This window comes from Pinus tabuliformis, chromosome 3_1 (genome assembly GCF_031772625.1).
Source record: "Pinus tabuliformis cultivar Carrire ecotype Pingquan chromosome 3_1, CPIR1, whole genome shotgun sequence".
Taxonomy (NCBI): domain Eukaryota; kingdom Viridiplantae; phylum Streptophyta; class Pinopsida; order Pinales; family Pinaceae; genus Pinus; species Pinus tabuliformis.
The window spans coordinates 869,619,273-869,637,991 of NC_142301.1; positions in this window are offsets into that span (position 1 = coordinate 869,619,273).

Here is an 18,719-nt window from a genome sequence, read left to right on the forward strand (position 1 = left end):
GTCAGGCAAGTCCAAATTTGCGATAAATGGTAACTGACGATTAGGGTCCCTAAAACTCTGGGTCATGAGACCAGCCCCAGGAGGAGGATATCCAAGATAACTAGGAATAGGAATTGCATTTTTGATATTGTATCCTCCTGGAAAACCAGGATTAACTGGACCATATTGGGGTTGTTGAGGTTGTTGATAAGTGTACCCAGGATACGGTTGATACTAATAGACTGGCTGCTGCACAGCAGGACCGAATTGGTACTTGGTTGAAGGGAAAGTACCCCTAGAGTCCTTTGGGCTGAGACTCTACCAGACTGAAAATTGCTTATACAAAGAAACACACACACACAGCCATCTTTTTTACTTTTAAGCAAATTCTAATGTTTAGGGTACATACCTAAGGTCCTACGTCCGAGAAGACCGTTAGGGTGCAAACCCTTCTTGGAGTTCCCTTCTTCTTTCTCTGACCTGCAAGACAAACAAATCAAAGAACACAACAGTACATGTATAGAAGTTTATGTATAAATCATCTTTGTGCTATAAAGTTAGTTATAAAAAATCTTTAAGTAACTACTTTCATAAGAATTCAACACAAGAATCTCATAAGCATAAAGAAAGATTATTCGGGAACAAAGACGTGTTTCTTTATATATAAAGGCAAATAAAGTACATATATCGGAAAGATATCACCTGAACACCTTCAGCAGGCTCCAAGCAAGCCTCCTCCCGGATTCGTTCCAGCCTCCAGCCTCCAACAAGAGCTCCTTCCAAGTCTTACTCAATGATGATGTCAAGGATGAATGATCACCAATACACATGGAAACAAGGGTTTCCTATGCAAAATGGGGGAAGTGCAGAATGCACCAAGGACTTCAGACCTGGTCTAAGGGAAAAATCTCAGCATAATAATCTTGCTCTCCTTTCTCTCTCCCCTTGGCCTTCCCTTTGATGTCTTTTTATACCCTCTCCAAAGTAGTTTTTTAGTTAGGAGTTGGTTGGGAACAGTTGGGCCACGGGCACTAACAGGTGATCCAGCAGGTAAACCCGCGATCACCGCCCGAAAAAGAGGAAATTATATTTTTTTAAGTGTTTTAATAGATACACGCGGGTTGGGTATGACAGACCCGCGTGTACACGCGTTTAACACAGGGCAAAGTCGCGTACAGGGAATAAAACACTGTTTTTTAAATTTTTGGACCAGGTCTGGAAGGAGGGGTTGCCCTAGGCCATAAGTGCAGCATCACAAACCATAAGAGTGAGATTTGGAGCTATAACAGATGCCCCCTAATGTATGAGGTCAGAAGGGGAACATGATGGCCGAAATGCATTAAGTAAGTACAAGGAAAGGAACTCTGCCGAAAAACCGAGGAGGACTTCACCGGAATTCAGCCTGCCAAGCCACCGAAAGGAGATCAGAAAGAAACACTGTCTGAGGCGGGCATACCCATGCTCAGGAAAAGTAAAGTATGTCCGCATATCAAGTACAAGCGGATCCACTAAGTATACAAGTATAAATGACTGTAAAAATACATAATGGATCATCTGATCATAATGAGTAAGTACATGTCTGAATATCACATATAAAACTGTCAATGATGCTGAAAGATGCAACGGATCACTGAAATCAAAGACTGATCCCATAAGGTACCAACTGAACATGATGGAATAGGATGGTACTACACTGCAAACTCAGGTGCCAGCATATAGAATGTCGCCATGACTGACTGCAACATATAAGGTGGAATGGTATCAACTAGCAGCAACAGGAGCAACTGTCAAGTGAACCAATGAATGCTGATACAACCTGAGGTCTTTACCGACCGCCGTGGTACATTTCTACACCATGGGAATAAATGATCTGAAGTCGACCATGTGAGAAATCGTTTGATTACCGGTCATTGATGTATACCGTTAACAAACGCGAGACTACTCACCGATAATGATAATGAGCGTCAAGGTACCCAGTACAATCTAACAAGTGTGAATAGATGAGCTGAAGTCGAACACCTGTAAGAATCTATCAATCAGGAGACAATGATGGTTTCCCACTGTCGATAGCGAGGAATCTGCCACTAATGACTGCAAACCCCAAGGTACTGCCAAATGGACTCTAGATCTTTGCCCCAGAGCAATGAGTCGGAGTCGATAGGGAAAGATCCGCTAGAAGGAAGGCATTAAGGCATCCTCCATCAATCTAGCGCGAGTGTAACCCGTAGGCCAATAATGTGGAAGGAATCGGACGAAAAAGATGTAGTAACCCAACCGAAGTACGTTTCCGGCGTACACAAGATGTGGCTAGCGCACGGCAGAAACCCTCTGAACCAACCAATAATGAAAGCTGACACAGAGGCGAGGTATCCACCAATAGGGTCAAATGGAAACCAAGGTACTGCACAAATCCGAATGTGTGATAATGTATGCTGATGTCGAACACAAGGGAAACCACTCAGTCAAAGACCCATGATACTGATCGATGCTGAGCACAAGGTGACCTATCAATAATGAAAATAGGGCCAGGGTGCGGTCTCTAGGTCTGCCCTCAGAGCAATGTGTCGTCGTCGATAAGGACAAGACCCGCCAGCAAGAAGTCAATGGGGACCTTCTCAAACCGGCACGAGTGAAGGACCAATATAACTGATGTGATGATAGACATGACACTGACAACCAGGGATGGCCGACTGAAAAATAAGTCAAGAGACACCGCAAAAGGCCGACTCAGGCTAACTTCCCTTGAACAAAAGTACGACTCAATGTGACTATGTGGCAGCATATAATGAATCTGTATAAGTTCGTCATGCAGGAGGCACGAACGAACCTTCCATATGATTGGAAGAGATAACCAATCGGGGGAGAACTGACTCGATAACAAGGTTATGGCTTACCTAAGTCAAACTAAATCCCACCCATGCGGAGGAGACTTTGTTTTGAGTGCTTTGTTCAAGGGCGACACGACTGACTCTAGCTGCCAACAATAAATGGAAGTAATGTCCCTGTTCCCGCTCTTTTTTGGAATATTTAATTTTTTTTGTCTTTTTCTGATAAGCCGGAAAAAGAATAAAAGAATGCTATGGTACAGTGGAAAGAACGAGTGTCGGTGAAACAGATGCTCTAGTTCCTGGGAAAGGAACGTTCCTATGCTCAATGCAAAGAGGTGAAAAAATGGTCATTGACACTCAGAGGTATGTCCCTTCCACGGATCTGGGTATGTCAAGCTGCAGAGGTCAAGGGTATGCAAGGTCGATTTTTGCAAACGTCATGGTCAAAAGTGGGCTTAAACACGAGTCCAAGTGAAGCCGGCTATAGGCCAAAAGGTGCAAATGGTCAACATGCAATGCAGAAGTACAACTCAACACACATAGGAGCCTCTAGGGTATAAGGCCAGAACGAGGCGAGGAAGCAAAGAGGAATGAGTCTTCAACGCACAAGTCATGGCGGGACTACAGAGGACTCCCGAGCCTAGTGACAAAAAATCAGCATGAGTGCCAAGTGACAATCAGGTACTAACTAGGGCACCCATGATAAGGTAGGCTCTACCACACAAGTCATGATACTTCTAAGCAATGAGAAGGTTCCGCATCATAACTTGGTGGGGACGATCCTAAGGCCAAAATGGAAAAGGAAACTGATAAATGCACAATGCAGGCGGAAAAACCTAACCTATATGCCAAGTTCGAGAACCAATACCTGTCAGAACGGACCAACCATAAACTTCCAGAGGAGAAATCTTCCAAGTTCTGTAAACATAAATAGGAACACTAGACACGAAGTTAATACATCTCACATATAAACTTCATATAAAATCTTTGTTTTATAAGATACAAAACTTGAAGATGCGTACCTCATATATACAATATGGTACAGGGAACCACGCAGCCTTGCGGCTTACGCATAATAGTTCTGCTGAACAAACCCCTTGCAGGGCTCAGGCCAAGGGCTCCTTTGGTAGTCATAACTCATGGCTTCAAAGAATTCCTCCTGTGAAGGCAAAACAAGATCTGAGAAATCATGAGAACTACAAGGATCAAAAGAGGGAATTAAAGGGTCCCATGTCCCTATAGGAAGAATCTCTCGGTCAACTGCCGGGACCAAGTCCCAAGAAGGAGAATAATAAGTCAAAGGATCCTTCTTAGAAGCAATTGAACATTGAGGACTCAATGCCACATAATTGACCCGTGGCGGGGTAGAGTCTACTTGAACACTTGGAACAAACCAAGGGGCATTCTGCAGTAAAGTCGAATTAGGGTGGTGATTATCAGATGCAAGCTGATCAATAGTGACAATATTCCCGTTATGAGGAAAGCACATTACTCGAAAAAGTGAAGACACCACAGCATTCATAGCATAGACATAATCACGCCCAAGTAGCATATTAAAGTCTAAAGGGCTATCAACCACCATCATATCGATTAAGACAGTCTTCCCACCTAAAGTGATAGGCAATTGAGGAAGAACACCCATAGATTCACCAGGCCTTCTATCATAGGCTAACAACTGACTCTGAGCTGTCAACAACTTTGGGGAACCCAAAGCTTTCCAAGTCAAAGAGGATATAATACTTGTAGAGGATCCTTCATCCACCATACATCGATAGACATTTGTGGAATTAACCCTGACCTTTATTTGGAAAGGTGCAGCGGAAGGAAGACGAGGGTCAACGAGACTATCCCAATCAAAGGAAACACTCTTAGAACTTGGAGGGGGAACATTCGAAGAAACCGGAATGCCCCCTATACTAGAAGACTCTATACTAGAGATCAAACAGACTCTTTTGTTAGGCACTTCACCCCCCAAAAGAGGAGTGTAATCGGCCAGCGATTGCACTGGCTGCACCACATTATCAACCAATGGTTGATGGGATTGATGAGAAACCATATCAGGTCTAGGAGCAGAAGTACTTTCAGACTCGGACCATATCCTTTGAACCTCTGGAATACCAGGGCATAAATGAGTAAGATGGTCTCCCTTGCATATCTTACAAGGGAACTTAGGTTTAAAACTTCTACGTCCAGGTTTCTTATCAACCTCCATTCCACCAACATAACTAGCAGTGGTTTGCGGAGAGTCCTGAACATGACTTGCAGAGGTCGGTGACTCATTGCTAGTATGACTCGCAGTGACTAGACTCGTGCCCCCAGCATGACTCGCAGCGGCTGAAGACTCATCTCCAACATGACTCGCAGAGGTTGAAGATGAAGTGCTAGTATGACTTGCAGTGACTAGACTTGTGCCCCCAGCATGACTAGCAGTGGCTGAAGGCTCATCTCCAACATGACTCGCAGAGGTTGAAGATGAAGTGCTAGTATGACTTGCAGTGACTAGACTTGTGCCCCCAGCATGACTAGCAGTGGCTGAAGGCTCATCTCCAACATGGCTTGCAGAGGTTGAAGACTCATCTCCAACATGACTCGCAGAGGTTGAAGATGAAGTGCTAAAATTATTCTTCTTCTTTGACTTCCTTTTTCTCCTCTTTTTAGATTTCTTGTTACAAGAAGGAGAAGAAGAAGGAATCCCAGATTTCTCTTTGAGAGCAGATGAACAATTAGCACCCATATGATGCCCCTGAAATAAAGCATTCAACTGAGAAGTTTCAAGAGCATTCGGAATATTCGGAGTGGACCACAGCCAAACGGGTAGTCCAACATTCAACCCAGGAATATTCAAAGTGGCCATCAAGGGAGTACCAACGTTTCCAAAGAAAGGAAAAGCACAAGGATCCCCTTTTGGAAGGGTACCTTGGTTGGTTTCCACAGGAATATTAGCCATATCTAACTGATCCAAAGACCCTTTCCTTTGCGGGAATATAGAAATAACTCTTCAAAGAATATGGATAAGCAATCAAAACCTTTGCCCTTGAGGAGGCAACTCCACAATTTCTGAAAGAACAACCAAAAGCCTTTCAAGATCGGTAGAGTGGCAAGCCAGTCACTCAGAACACAAAGTCCAAATGTGACTAGACAAAAATACCTAAAGCCAACTATATACAAGGAGCAAAGAGCACTCACTATAAAGTCCCTAAAGAAACAGCCAGTCAAACAACTTCCAAGTATTTCCGCTCCGGGTGGTGAGGACCGGACACCAAAATACAAGAAAGTGGAGTCAAAGGGCCTTCCGAAGGTAGTCTGGGATGATGAGGGCCCAGTCCTATCAGCGAAGGTATCAGAGGAAGTTACGCTGACCTCCTAACAACAGCCTGCGCCGGTGCAAGCCCCCAAGCTTCGCAAGGGTGCCCTCCGGTAGTACTGTCGAGAGTGATACAACGTCGACCTCAGGTGCCACGGGATTCCCCTCCGCAGCCACCTATACAGATCCCTAGGAGAGGCAACTATGGGTACCAACTCGTCGCAGAAGCCAGGCGGAACAGTCGTGAGGTAAGTTCGGACAAGTAGGAGAGGGGGTATCTCTCTTCCCTGTCTTCACAGACCCTCGTGCTTAACTCCCAGATCCGGAGCTTTCCTGGTCTTCCTAACGCTGTTGGATTTACTCTCTTTAATCAGACTCTTATGTTTGACGTTTTGTGTGGCCTTGGAGAGTTAACTCTCCACTCGCCTAATCCAAGGCCCTAAAATCCTAAACTTGTTGGTGTAATAACTAAAACAAAAAGTTCTAGTGGATTTTAATTAAGCGCTTGATTTTATTAGGCTGTTCTTTAAGTCAAAGGGTAACGGAAGTGAAACTTGTGGTGTTTTTAGGACGCAAAAGAAACTATCCTAACTACATGCACATGCACTTTTCGTTTCGATGAAGAGCAATTTCTATGAGGTTTCTGAGGAACTTCAAATTAAACAAAATTTTTGCTTTCTTTTCAAACTCCACACTCACAAAAGCTAACAAAGCTATGTATGCATAAAAAGGGATGCAAATCTTACCCTAATGCAAGAACTAAATGTGGATGCACGATTTTAAGACTACTCTGCAAACAAAGAAGGAAAGTTGCTGCTTTACCAAATTTTGTCTTGCCACTAAAATGCTTAGATAGAAGATGATGTGTTACCAATCATTTCGTCCAAACAATAAAAACAAGTTTTAAGATAAAAAACAAGGCACTTTCACTTCGCAAAAAAGGAAATCAGATGAGAAGCAAGTTTAAGAAAGCGAAACTCAAAAACTTTCAAAAGATTTTCTTTCAATCAAACCAAAAAGTCTTTTTCAAAGGAAAAACTCTCAAAAATACTGACACCAATGATTGATAAACAAGCAACCAAACACTTTTGTGAATTGACACCAATGAAATGATGAGAACTCAACAAAAATAAAATGTGTTGGAAATCGCTTTTGACAATCAAAAGCAGCAATGAAAGTCCAAGAAATCAAAAGACAAGTTTCAAGAAACTGGTAACAAACAAATTTCCCGAAACAAAGGAGTAAATGGTCATAAAAACGATCTCGTTAAGCAAACATAAATGTCATGAAAACAAAACTGACACAAAGATTTTAAGACAATCTTCCCACTCTGCCAAAACAGAGCAATCAAGATTCTTAAACAGAAACCTTGTGTGTCAAAAATCAATGACGCTTGCAATCAACGAAAAACAAGACTAGCACTCCTTATAACTAGAGAGAGTTCGAAACAAGATGTCCCCTGTTAAACAGAGAACTGTGACTGGGAATTGACTGCTTTAAACTGACCCAAACCACCAGACAGACATTCAGCCAAAAGAAAAATTATAAATCTTGAAAATTATGGAATATACGCGCCTGCAATTACTTGCAGAATGCGTGTACACGCTACTGTAACTAAGGAAACCTGCGTATACGCGGGTTTACTTAGTGCAACTTGCGTATATACGCTTCTGTAATCCAGAAAAAGTGCGTATATGAAGTGTTTCAAGAAAAATAAAAAACACAAACTGAAAAACTGTAAAAGCTTGGAGTTCAAGAAAATATCAGACAGTCAGAACCAACAAACAGAGGGACTGAGCCTTGATTGGCTTGAGGACTACCCAAACTAGGAACAACAAGAATGTTGTCCCCAGCGGAGTCGCCAATTCTGGTTGAAGGGAAAGTACCCCTAGAGTCCTTTGGGCTGAGACTCTACCAGACTGAAAATTGCTTATACAAAGAAACACACACACACAGCCATCTTTTTTACTTTTAAGCAAATTCTAATGTTTAGGGTACATACCTAAGGTCCTACGTCCGAGAAGACCGTTAGGGTGCAAACCCTTCTTGGAGTTCCCTTCTTCTTTCTCTGACCTGCAAGACAAACAAATCAAAGAACACAACAGTACATGTATAGAAGTTTATGTATAAATCATCTTTGTGCTATAAAGTTAGTTATAAAAAATCTTTAAGTAACTACTTTCATAAGAATTCAACACAAGAATCTCATAAGCATAAAGAAAGATTATTCGGGAACAAAGACGTGTTTCTTTATATATAAAGGCAAATAAAGTACATATATCGGAAAGATATCACCTGAACACCTTCAGCAGGCTCCAAGCAAGCCTCCTCCCGGATTCGTTCCAGCCTCCAGCCTCCAACAAGAGCTCCTTCCAAGTCTTACTCAATGATGATGTCAAGGATGAATGATCACCAATACACATGGAAACAAGGGTTTCCTATGCAAAATGGGGGAAGTGCAGAATGCACCAAGGACTTCAGACCTGGTCTAAGGGAAAAATCTCAGCATAATAATCTTGCTCTCCTTTCTCTCTCCCCTTGGCCTTCCCTTTGATGTCTTTTTATACCCTCTCCAAAGTAGTTTTTTAGTTAGGAGTTGGTTGGGAACAGTTGGGCCACGGGCACTAACAGGTGATCCAGCAGGTAAACCCGCGATCACCGCCCGAAAAAGAGGAAATTATATTTTTTTAAGTGTTTTAATAGATACACGCGGGTTGGGTATGACAGACCCGCGTGTACACGCGTTTAACACAGGGCAAAGTCGCGTACAGGGAATAAAACACTGTTTTTTAAATTTTTGGACCAGGTCTGGAAGGAGGGGTTGCCCTAGGCCATAAGTGCAGCATCACAAACCATAAGAGTGAGATTTGGAGCTATAACAGTACTGTCCCTGGTACGGTTGATAAGTAAATTGTGGTTGACTTTTGACAACCGTACTTAAACCAGGTTGTCCTATAGGCATCTGAACTGAAGTTTGAATCGTAGATCCAGATGGTGGTAAAGATGTCTGAGGAGTAGATACAGGAACAATAGAAACCGGAGTTGTCGATACTCCAGAAGTAGGTGGGGTAGATTGAACAGATGTTGCGGTAGTTGTAGCAGTCGTTTGAGGCAGAGTACGAGGCGTACTAGGCCCAGGCTGAAAAACTACCGAAGGTACAGAAGTTTGAATGTTAGACTGGACTGGTTGCTGGGGTGTACCAGAAGCTAAGGGTTGTCCAGTTTGAGATGACAACTGTACATTTGGCTGCAACACCTTTTGAGTTTGTGATGGATCCCACACTATATTCATTTCGGGGTACTGACCCATAATAGGTTGAGAATATTGAGGACCATAACCGGGTTGAGGGTAGGATTGATAATTTAAAGGTACATTTCCGTTCCTTGAACATAAGTTTGACCGGAGGGTGGTTGGAAACCTTGGTTCGAGTACTGACCTTGGGGTTGATACCCTTGAGGCACGTACTGATACTGGGGTTGACCTTGAGGTATAAATTGATACTGGGGTTGACCTTGGGGTACATATTGAGTCTGAGGTTGACCTTGAGGAACGTACTGTCCCGTAGGTATGTACTGTCCTTGAGGTTGCCCCCCAGATGCAAATTGGGTACCTTGAGGTTGCCCCCCAGGCGATAATCGAGGCTGCCCCCCAGGTGGTAACTGGCCACCTTGAGGTTGAGGATTGGGAATAGAACCTGACATCATAAGAATGTCTTCTATGCTCAACGACTTAGTACCATTGCTTCCAGTTAATAACCCTTGCTCAATGGTTTGAGGAGATTCTCCCGAAAAAGTACCAGAAAGTGACTGATACCTGGAGGGAACAGAAGGACTGCCGTACAAAAAAGATTCAGGCAATTGAGTAAACATGGACGACTGATTTGACATATTTAACGGAGGATAATAACCTCTAGGTGTTGGGTGATAAGGAGCGCGAGGTGGTGAAAAACTTAACCCTGGGTTTTCTAAGAAATTAGTCAAAGAAAGATACCAAGTACTACTCCTAGGTGGACTGTAAAAAATTGATTCACGCTCCCTTAGCTCAATAACAGGTTGATTTTTAGGGATAGGGATTCCTACTTCTTCTTCCGAAGTAGCAAGTTCTTCAATAGAAATAAGTCCAGAAGGAAGATCTTGGGTGATTACTCTTTCTACCCTAGGTTAACCAAGACCGCTAGAAGCTGGAGAAACAAACCTCGATGTCGGAGTAGCAGCAAATTCACTTTCAAGCTCGGATATTTTAGGTTACTCACATATATCACTAGTAGATGAAAAGCTACGAGTAACTTCGGAAACAGACACTGACTGTGGATTATGATCTGCCACTAACGTTTGAAAATCAGGGTGTACTATCAAAGAATATTCTCCTTCAGGTGACCCAACTCTATTGTCTCTAGAAGTTACGAGGACTTTCAAGCCTTCAAGCTGGCTCGGCACTTCCACAGGAGGTTGGCCCCGAAGTCTACGGGACTTCCTCAGTAATTCAACCACGTTTAAAAACTCAGGAGATTGGCCCCAAAGTCTACGGGACTGCCTTGGTAATTCAGCCACAGTTAAAAACTTTTAACTACTTCACATGCAAACAAAGTAAAATCTCAATGAAAACCACCTAAAGCCTCTAAAGAAACAAAAAAATTTGAATCACACGCCTAAAGAATCTAGGAGATCAAATACACACAAAAGGTAACTTTCCGTACTGAAAACACTAGTTGGTGATGAAATCCAACGTCGCAGAGTTCAATACAGAAATGGCGGTTGGAACAGTTACCCCGGCAACCTGCTTAATGAATAGACTAGCACAAGTTCCTCCACTTAACCATCTTGAGTGAAGAGAACCCCCCAGAAAATCCAAGTGAGTCTAGCCGACGTCTGCTCCAGGTACAATGGGATCTTCCCACCACTGTCACCTCAGGAAGAATCCTAAATAATATGGCCACTAAGGTTACCAACTAAAACAAATATACCTAGGGGAAAAGTCTACGATCCGATACGCATGCAAGGGCAGAGTAGCAAGCTCAATCCCGTTGAAGGCTCCTTGACATAATCCAAGGTTTACCAACAAGTGACCCTAGGCTCCTCGACAATGGTTAATCCGAGGTTTACCATTTTTAATATGTGAATATCTGGTGTCGTTCCCAATGAGGAAGGATTGATTCCCACACTGGTTCGGACATGATCTCGTGCTTCTCCTTTAAGAGGAGCTTTCCCAGAGCATAAATGCAACAATTGGATTTCTTCCCTACCACAAGATATAGCTACTTGTTTGTTTTTACTTGTCTTGGAGAGTTAATTACTCTCTACTCCAAGACACTAGCCTAAGCTAAGTTGGTGTATCAGAGCCCTAGAAATAAAAATGTTACTAAATGAATTTTACTTTAAGTATTATTTTTTATTGGTTTTTGTTTAAGTCAAAAGGTGCGGAGATGAAACTCGTGGTATGAAGACTCGACTCAAAATCACTAAAAATGCACCTAAGATGATTTAAACAATCTTTTTCTCTTCGATAAATTTCTAAACTAAGAAAGAGTTTGAGAATGCAAATACTTTGTAAACACAAATCCTTCTTAAGAAACAAATTAAAAGAAGAGCTTTTGTCCTTTCCAATGCGCTCAAAACGAGACAACTAGTTATTTCACAAAAAATTTCCCTTTTTCGTTTCAAAGCACTCAACCACTACAAAACAAACTTTTTTCAAAAGAGATTTTTTTTTTATTTTTATAAAACACTCAAAACTATGGAAATGACTAACTTTGAGATCTGTAAATTATAAAAACCTATTTGAAGTCAAAGCCTACTAGATGTCTTTTTTAAGGATGTTTTACTTAGCTAGATGTAAGCTAAGGACCAATTTATGCAGAATCACAAATCAGTCAAGAACAACCAATTTTGTTTTCTTTTTGAAAATGAAAATCCAAACTTTTAAACACAAGATTTTCAAAGTTTTATAAAGAGAAAACTCAAAGCGAATTCCTCAACAAGGGGAGATTTCATAAATGGTCAGACTCATAAGAAGACTGGTAGACACTAAGGTGATCTGAAGTCCCTACAACTTCTAAGCTCAGAGCCACTACACAACCAAAATGAAAAACAAACCCAACAAGCAAAACTCCTAGGAATTTCACCTAAAACCCTAACACTAATGAAATCAACCTAAGGAAAGCTTCTGACAAGTTATATGCAGGTCTAGGCAGCGGATAACAATTTCTAAACAAAAACTAAGCTGACTAACAAAGGAAATCTTAGGTTTTTCAAAATTTTGACAGGGTCCGCAGGTCCATAGTTGACACAGGTGCGGTCCTGCTCTATGCTAAAAGCAAAGGTGCGGATAGGTACGTAATGTGTCAAAGGGTTAGGGTGCGGTCCTCTCCCAAAGCTATGAAAAACAAAAAATAACCCTGGATCTACAAACTCTACCCAATTTTACACACAACAAGCCAAAAACAGAAACAAAAACACAGTTTCTCAGGTCAAAGTAAAAACAAGGAAAACAATCAAGTCCCCAATCGAGTTGCCATTTTGTCACACGAAATAAGTCTGTCTTGCGGACAAGATAGACCTTCCTAGAATCTAAAGAAGACCTAATGACAAGAAAACCAACCAGACACTATCTTTCTCTAAATATGCTTTTATAAACAATGGCAAACAAGTGTTTTTAGGACCTACCTTAGGTCCAACGCAAGTTTGTGGGTGCCCTCGCTCCTTCGATCCAAATGAGCTCCTTTGTCACGAATCTGCAAACACAAACAAGGCAAACAAATTAAATAACACCTGAAAAACCAATATCATAAAACATATTTAACATGAAAGTCAAGGAGTCCATGAAACAAATAACATGAGATACTTGTTGAGAAAAATGAGTTTGATTGTATTAATTCAAAAGAAGAAGAACTTTACAACCTGTGCCTTGATGCTGTACAAGCTCCTCCCAGGGTCTAGCAAGAAGTCTCCTCTACTTTGACAAGTTTCACTCACTCCCCAATGAAGCCAAAAAAGTATGTGATCTCTCCTCTTAAGCTCAACTAGGAAGTCTTGATTTCACCAGCATTTACCCTTAAAAATGTTCAGCTCTAACCTCCCCAGCAACCAGCCCAATGCCTGAATTTATAGTGCAATGGAGGGAGGTTACTAGGTCCTCCTTCAAAGGGATAAAACCCTCCTTCAAAGGGATAAAGCCCTCCTTCAAAGGGATAGCTCCTCTCGTCAAGGGATTAGCTCCTTCTCTTTTGTGATGCATGAACCACCTCAGAGCGAACAATCAACGTCAAAATTCCTTCTAGAATCCTCTAGAATTAACCCAAAGTGAGTCTTTTAAGATAAAACTTGCGCCTTTTGACTTTCACAGGGGTCCACACCCACACCTTTAGGGACAGAGGGGGCAGGTTCATATTTTTTGTAAACAGAAGGTGCAAGACCACAGGTGACAGTGAGAGAAAGTGCAGAACGAGAGTTTCATCGATTTTCAATGTCTTTCTCCCATTTTCAAAGCTTGACTTGAAGAGCTGAGGTCTGAGACTTGCTTAGGAGGATAGTACAAGTGATGATAGACCCATACTGACTACAAATAATCATGGTGACGATATTTTTGTGTAACATGGTTACCTCGCGTAACCCGTTTTACCATCGCTCTATCTCGTCACCATAATTGAATGTGCAGGAGATTTCGCGCTCCCATGAGATTTGGCCATCCCCAGTTAGATTTACCTAGTCCTGCTCATGCACAGTTATCTTGTAGATGCAATCCAAGACATCGTCACTATCACAGTTGCACAACATCTCCGTGTAGCGTGATCCCTCTATAGGGTCTAAAGGTACCACTACGCGCAGTGACTTTTTCTCAAAGATCATCTTGCGGTTCTTTAGACTTATCACTCCATTCAATTCAGTGGCCCACTCTATTCCCAATAGCATAGGCTAGGAATTGCAGTCATCAACAATCTCTATCACTTTGAAATCTGCTAGCGCACTTGCTCCTTCAATATTTACTTTGATTCCCTGCAATCTCCCCATATGTAGGATCTTTTACTGGTTCACCATCCGTAGTTTGATAGGAGACCATTATAATGCAGGCCTGCCCATGCGCTCCCATGTCTGCTTTGGTAGGATGTTTATGTTCGATCCTAGATCCAGAATCACTTGGTCCATCTCATATCCCCCAATCTGTGTAGTCAATCTCATCTCCCTTTCCGTTCGCGTCGTGTGCTTCCTGAGCATCCGGACTACACGTGGTTCTCCTTGCGTGGTCCCAACGCATCTAGTTATGAGTTCTTGTAGCCCCTTTATAGCCTTGCTATCATGCAGAAGCTTCATGCATGTCACCAAGAACATAGTGAGAATCGATGGGTCCATTTTCGGATCCAGTTAATCTTCACTTTCTAAAGTGGAGGCATCAACGAAGCTCCTCTTAGATTCCATGAAGGTTTCCTTAACGCTCTCCAAATCAAATTATGTTTCCTTCGTTGGAGCCTTGCAGACTCAGGTACTTTCATGAGGTTGCCCTATTGTAATACCACTCTGCAGCACGACATTTACATTAGGGTCTTCCTCACGCGGCTCAGACCTCATCATTTGCAGGATCTGAGTTGGGGGAGCCTGGAGTGCGCCTTTATCGCACAACCTCGTTATCAGTGTGGGAAAATCCTCCATCTCATGGTCAAACAATGTACAATACAAACATGATGATTGTTTGGTCAATTTAGTGTGATCTAAATTGCTATTTATAATGTCAATCCGGGGTTCGTAAACTGACGAAGTGAAGTGTACTATATGTACTAGATAACCATTTCCTTAATCTTTTGTCGTTTTTGAGTTTTTAGTTTATTTTTGGATTTATCTTTCCCTAATGTGTGATGGTGAGAGTGAAAGTGAAGTATGAAGTATGGATGGTGATGGTGGTTTCTACGGTGATTTTCTCAAACTTGAAAGTGCTCAAGAAGAAAGCTTTAAAACAACTAAAATGAAATCAATTCTTAAGAGAAAGTAAATGCATCAAAAAGTGAACTAATGACAATGGCCCAGTATCCTTGCTGCTGAATGAAAAGAAAGTAAAAACTGAACTTAAAGCAACTCAAACCAAAAGCAAAGCAACTAATTCACACTACTTAAACTCTTCAGATCCTTTACCCTTCAGCTCAATCTACCTTGTGGGAAGTAATCATGAATAAGTCAAGCAATATGCTATCTAAATGGCAAGAAATTAAATTGCATAAAAGAAACTAGTCACACTACTTTAACTCTTCTGGTCCTTTACCCTTCAGCTCAATCTACCTTGTGGGAAGCAACCATGAATAAGTTTAAGCAATATGATAACTAAATTGCAAGAAATTAAATTGCAGAAAGGAAACTAATCACACTACTTCAACTCTTCTGATCCTTTACCCTTCAGCTCAATCTACCTTGTGGGAAGCAATCATGAATAAGTTTAAGCAATATGATAACTAAATTGCAAGAAATTAAATTGCATAAAGGAAACTAATCACACTACTTCAACTCTTCTGATCCTTTACCATTAAGCTCAATCTACCTTGTGGGAAGCAATCATGAATAAGTTTAATCAATATGATAACTAAATCACACTACAGTTAGTGATATTCTGATTTCTTGCTAATAGAGTCACTTCACAATAGAAAGAAACCATAAATTGATGAGCAGTATGATATCTAAATAACAAAAAAAATAAGTAAGCAAATCACAACTTGAAAAAGACAGTGCTGAAATTAAACTTCAGAAAATGAAAGTTAGCAGGAAGGACAAGATGATCTCATATGCCAATAGTTATCAAAAAGATGAAAATTTTCCCGGGCTGCCTAAGAAAACCTGCAGAAAAGCATTGATCAGTTGACAGTTATAAGAAAACAAAGGTGAAAATCTAAATAGCAGTGAGTTAAGAAACATCAAACAGTGTGTTATGTACAAGCTAATGATACAAGAACATAATAAAACCAAATGAAAACTTTACAAGGCTTCAGCGCGCAGGGGCCCTCTGCCACTTCAGCCAGTCAACAAGTAGTCACACGAATAAGCTCAGAAAAGTCTTCTCATATATTAAAACAGCAACATGTATAAACAGTGAGGTGACAACAGTTCAGAATTTACATATCAAGAAAAACTTCTTTACAGCATTCATCGACGCGTTATTTATAATGACAAAATGCTGAGACTAGCTAACTAACTCCTATGCTATTGACTGTGTTGCCAAAGACACGTAGATCCCTTCAGCCGAGATCTAGCGTAACTGTCATCATGTCTATTAAATCTCTGGAGTGGTTGCTGTTAGATTCCGGTTACAGAAGTGATCTCCAGGTGTGCTGGTGTCTTCGTGAGCTGAGGACTGTGCCACGTAACGTTCACGTGCTCAAAGCAGAGACGTACCACCGCTGAACTCTTTGGTTGGCTCTACCTTTGACCTTCGTTGACTGTGACCTTCCATGGATGATTTGGCTACTTCGAAGGGACACGTTCCATGTATCCGTCACCTGGAGCTTGCCCATGTGGCTCGTTTCTTCATAGGACACCTGTAGCACAGCTTTTAACAAAATAGCTGCGGAATCCTGTGCTGGCTGCGGAAACCTGTGCTGGCTGTGGAAATTGACAAGTTTCCGTAGCTGCATGAACAAAAAAAAACTAAACCAAACAACAGTCATAAGTATAGTCGGAAAACCATGTAAAGAGATCTTTTTAAACTACAATGCAATGATTTAACAGCTGGGTGGATGCAATAAGTGGAAAAGGAAGGCTGAGAGGGTGTATAGGAAGGTGCAGGTTTGAGGCTCAACATACCCCCACTGTGAAGGTGTTGCATGTTCTCATGCAACCAAAATTGAGTTATTTCCCTCTAATCCATGTGTTCTGATACTTCTGCAAGGACATCTAGCCCTCTTTTCTTCTTCCCTGATGCTAACATCATCCTCGGCTTCCTGACTAGGCATTTGAACTTGAGGTTAATCAATGCTCTGCTTAACTTTTTGCACTTCTTCTTCAGTTTTCTGTTTTTCTTTTGCCACAGTCCTAAATGGAGCATAGTATTATCATGGACAATCTTGTCTACTTTACTCTGCTCTTTGAGTGCTTCATTTTCTTGTATGATATGCCTATTTAGGACTTCTAACTCAAATATTTCCTATTTCAAAGACTGAACTTGTGCATCAGGTGGCAGAGAGGTACTTGGTCCTGCAGCTGATTGTTCTAAGGTTTCCAGGTAATTGTATGCCTCTTGCTGATTAAAATCTACCTCAGGTGTCTTTCTCGACCTAAACTCAAATTCTGGTGAAGGAGGACTGCTCTCTCTTTCCGGCCGAAAAGGGATTTCCTCACATGGAGGACTAAACTCAATGCTTGGCTGAGTTGGAGATTTCTCAAGTGTCTCTTTATCTAAATCAATAAAGTGAGATTGTTTTTCTTTGGTTTTATTCCCCTTCCCTTTTAGCCTAGTGCTCCTTCTTAAGTATGAACTAGTACTCTTCTCTTGTGCACTCTGTTTTCCTTTTTGCTTTTTCTTGGCTATGGCAGCAACTTGAAGATCTATTAATCTTTCTAACAGAGGTTGATAATCCTCTTCTATGGATTGCTCAGGGGATGGATAGACTTCTTGAATAGTCCTTTTGCCTTTTTCCTTCTTTTGTTTCTTACTTCTAGCTCTATCTTCTTTTCCTTTTTGGACTGTTTCTTGAATTTCTATTGTAGGGGAGTCTTGGATTGTAATGCTTTTTTCTTTCCTCCTACTTTTCCTTGGAATTTTTGGTGGACTGCTTCCAGAGGCCTCAGACGGCTCTTGGAAGTAGTTTCTTGTTAAGAATTGCTCCCATGTATCCTTAGTTTTCTTCAACTGATCCTCAATAAGAATTTTGATGAGTCCATGGTGGTAAAGATGAGGTTCAATATTGCCTACATGTTTTTGAACTGTAAAACTCATCTTTTTCAAACTTGATAGCAGAAAATGAGGCAAATTAAGAGTGTGACCGTCCATGAAATTCATCATCAGTCTGACATGATACATATACATAGAGCCAAAACGACCTTCACACGTGATAAATTTCTGAATGACTAACAATAGACTAGACCATTCCTCTTTTAATACATTAACAGGGATGCCTCTTGTGAATACGGTGGTATCCATACCTTGGTTTTGTAGCATGGTTCTCCATATTTGATCTTCCACACTTCTATTTTTAAACCACCTTTCACCCTCTTGAGGTAGGCCTATGGCAGCTGCTACTGTGGCCTCGGTCACTGTGAATTTTAAATCTCCAACCTCCACTGTTTGTCCATTAAAGGAACTTGCAAAAGCTTTGGTCACCTCCTTGTTATAGCCTTTAAACTTCTGGATAAATCGTAGCCATCTGACTTTCTTCAGCAATTCCTTAACTTGAGGATAACCCTCCAAGTATTTCGGTCCTTCCGGCTCAGCTCTCAGTAATTTTCCCATCTTCTGTTTTAAATTCCGTTGAGAGTTCTTCTGCGTGTGAGGGTTAAGAAAAAAAATAGCTCTGTTCAGGGTTTTGGATAGACTGTAATGACGGTAGTCAGGGTTTAGAGAAAACTGTAGTGACGACAGTTGGAAATAGAGAACAGTGAATGGGAAATACCCGAATTACGAGAGGAACAGTGAGTGA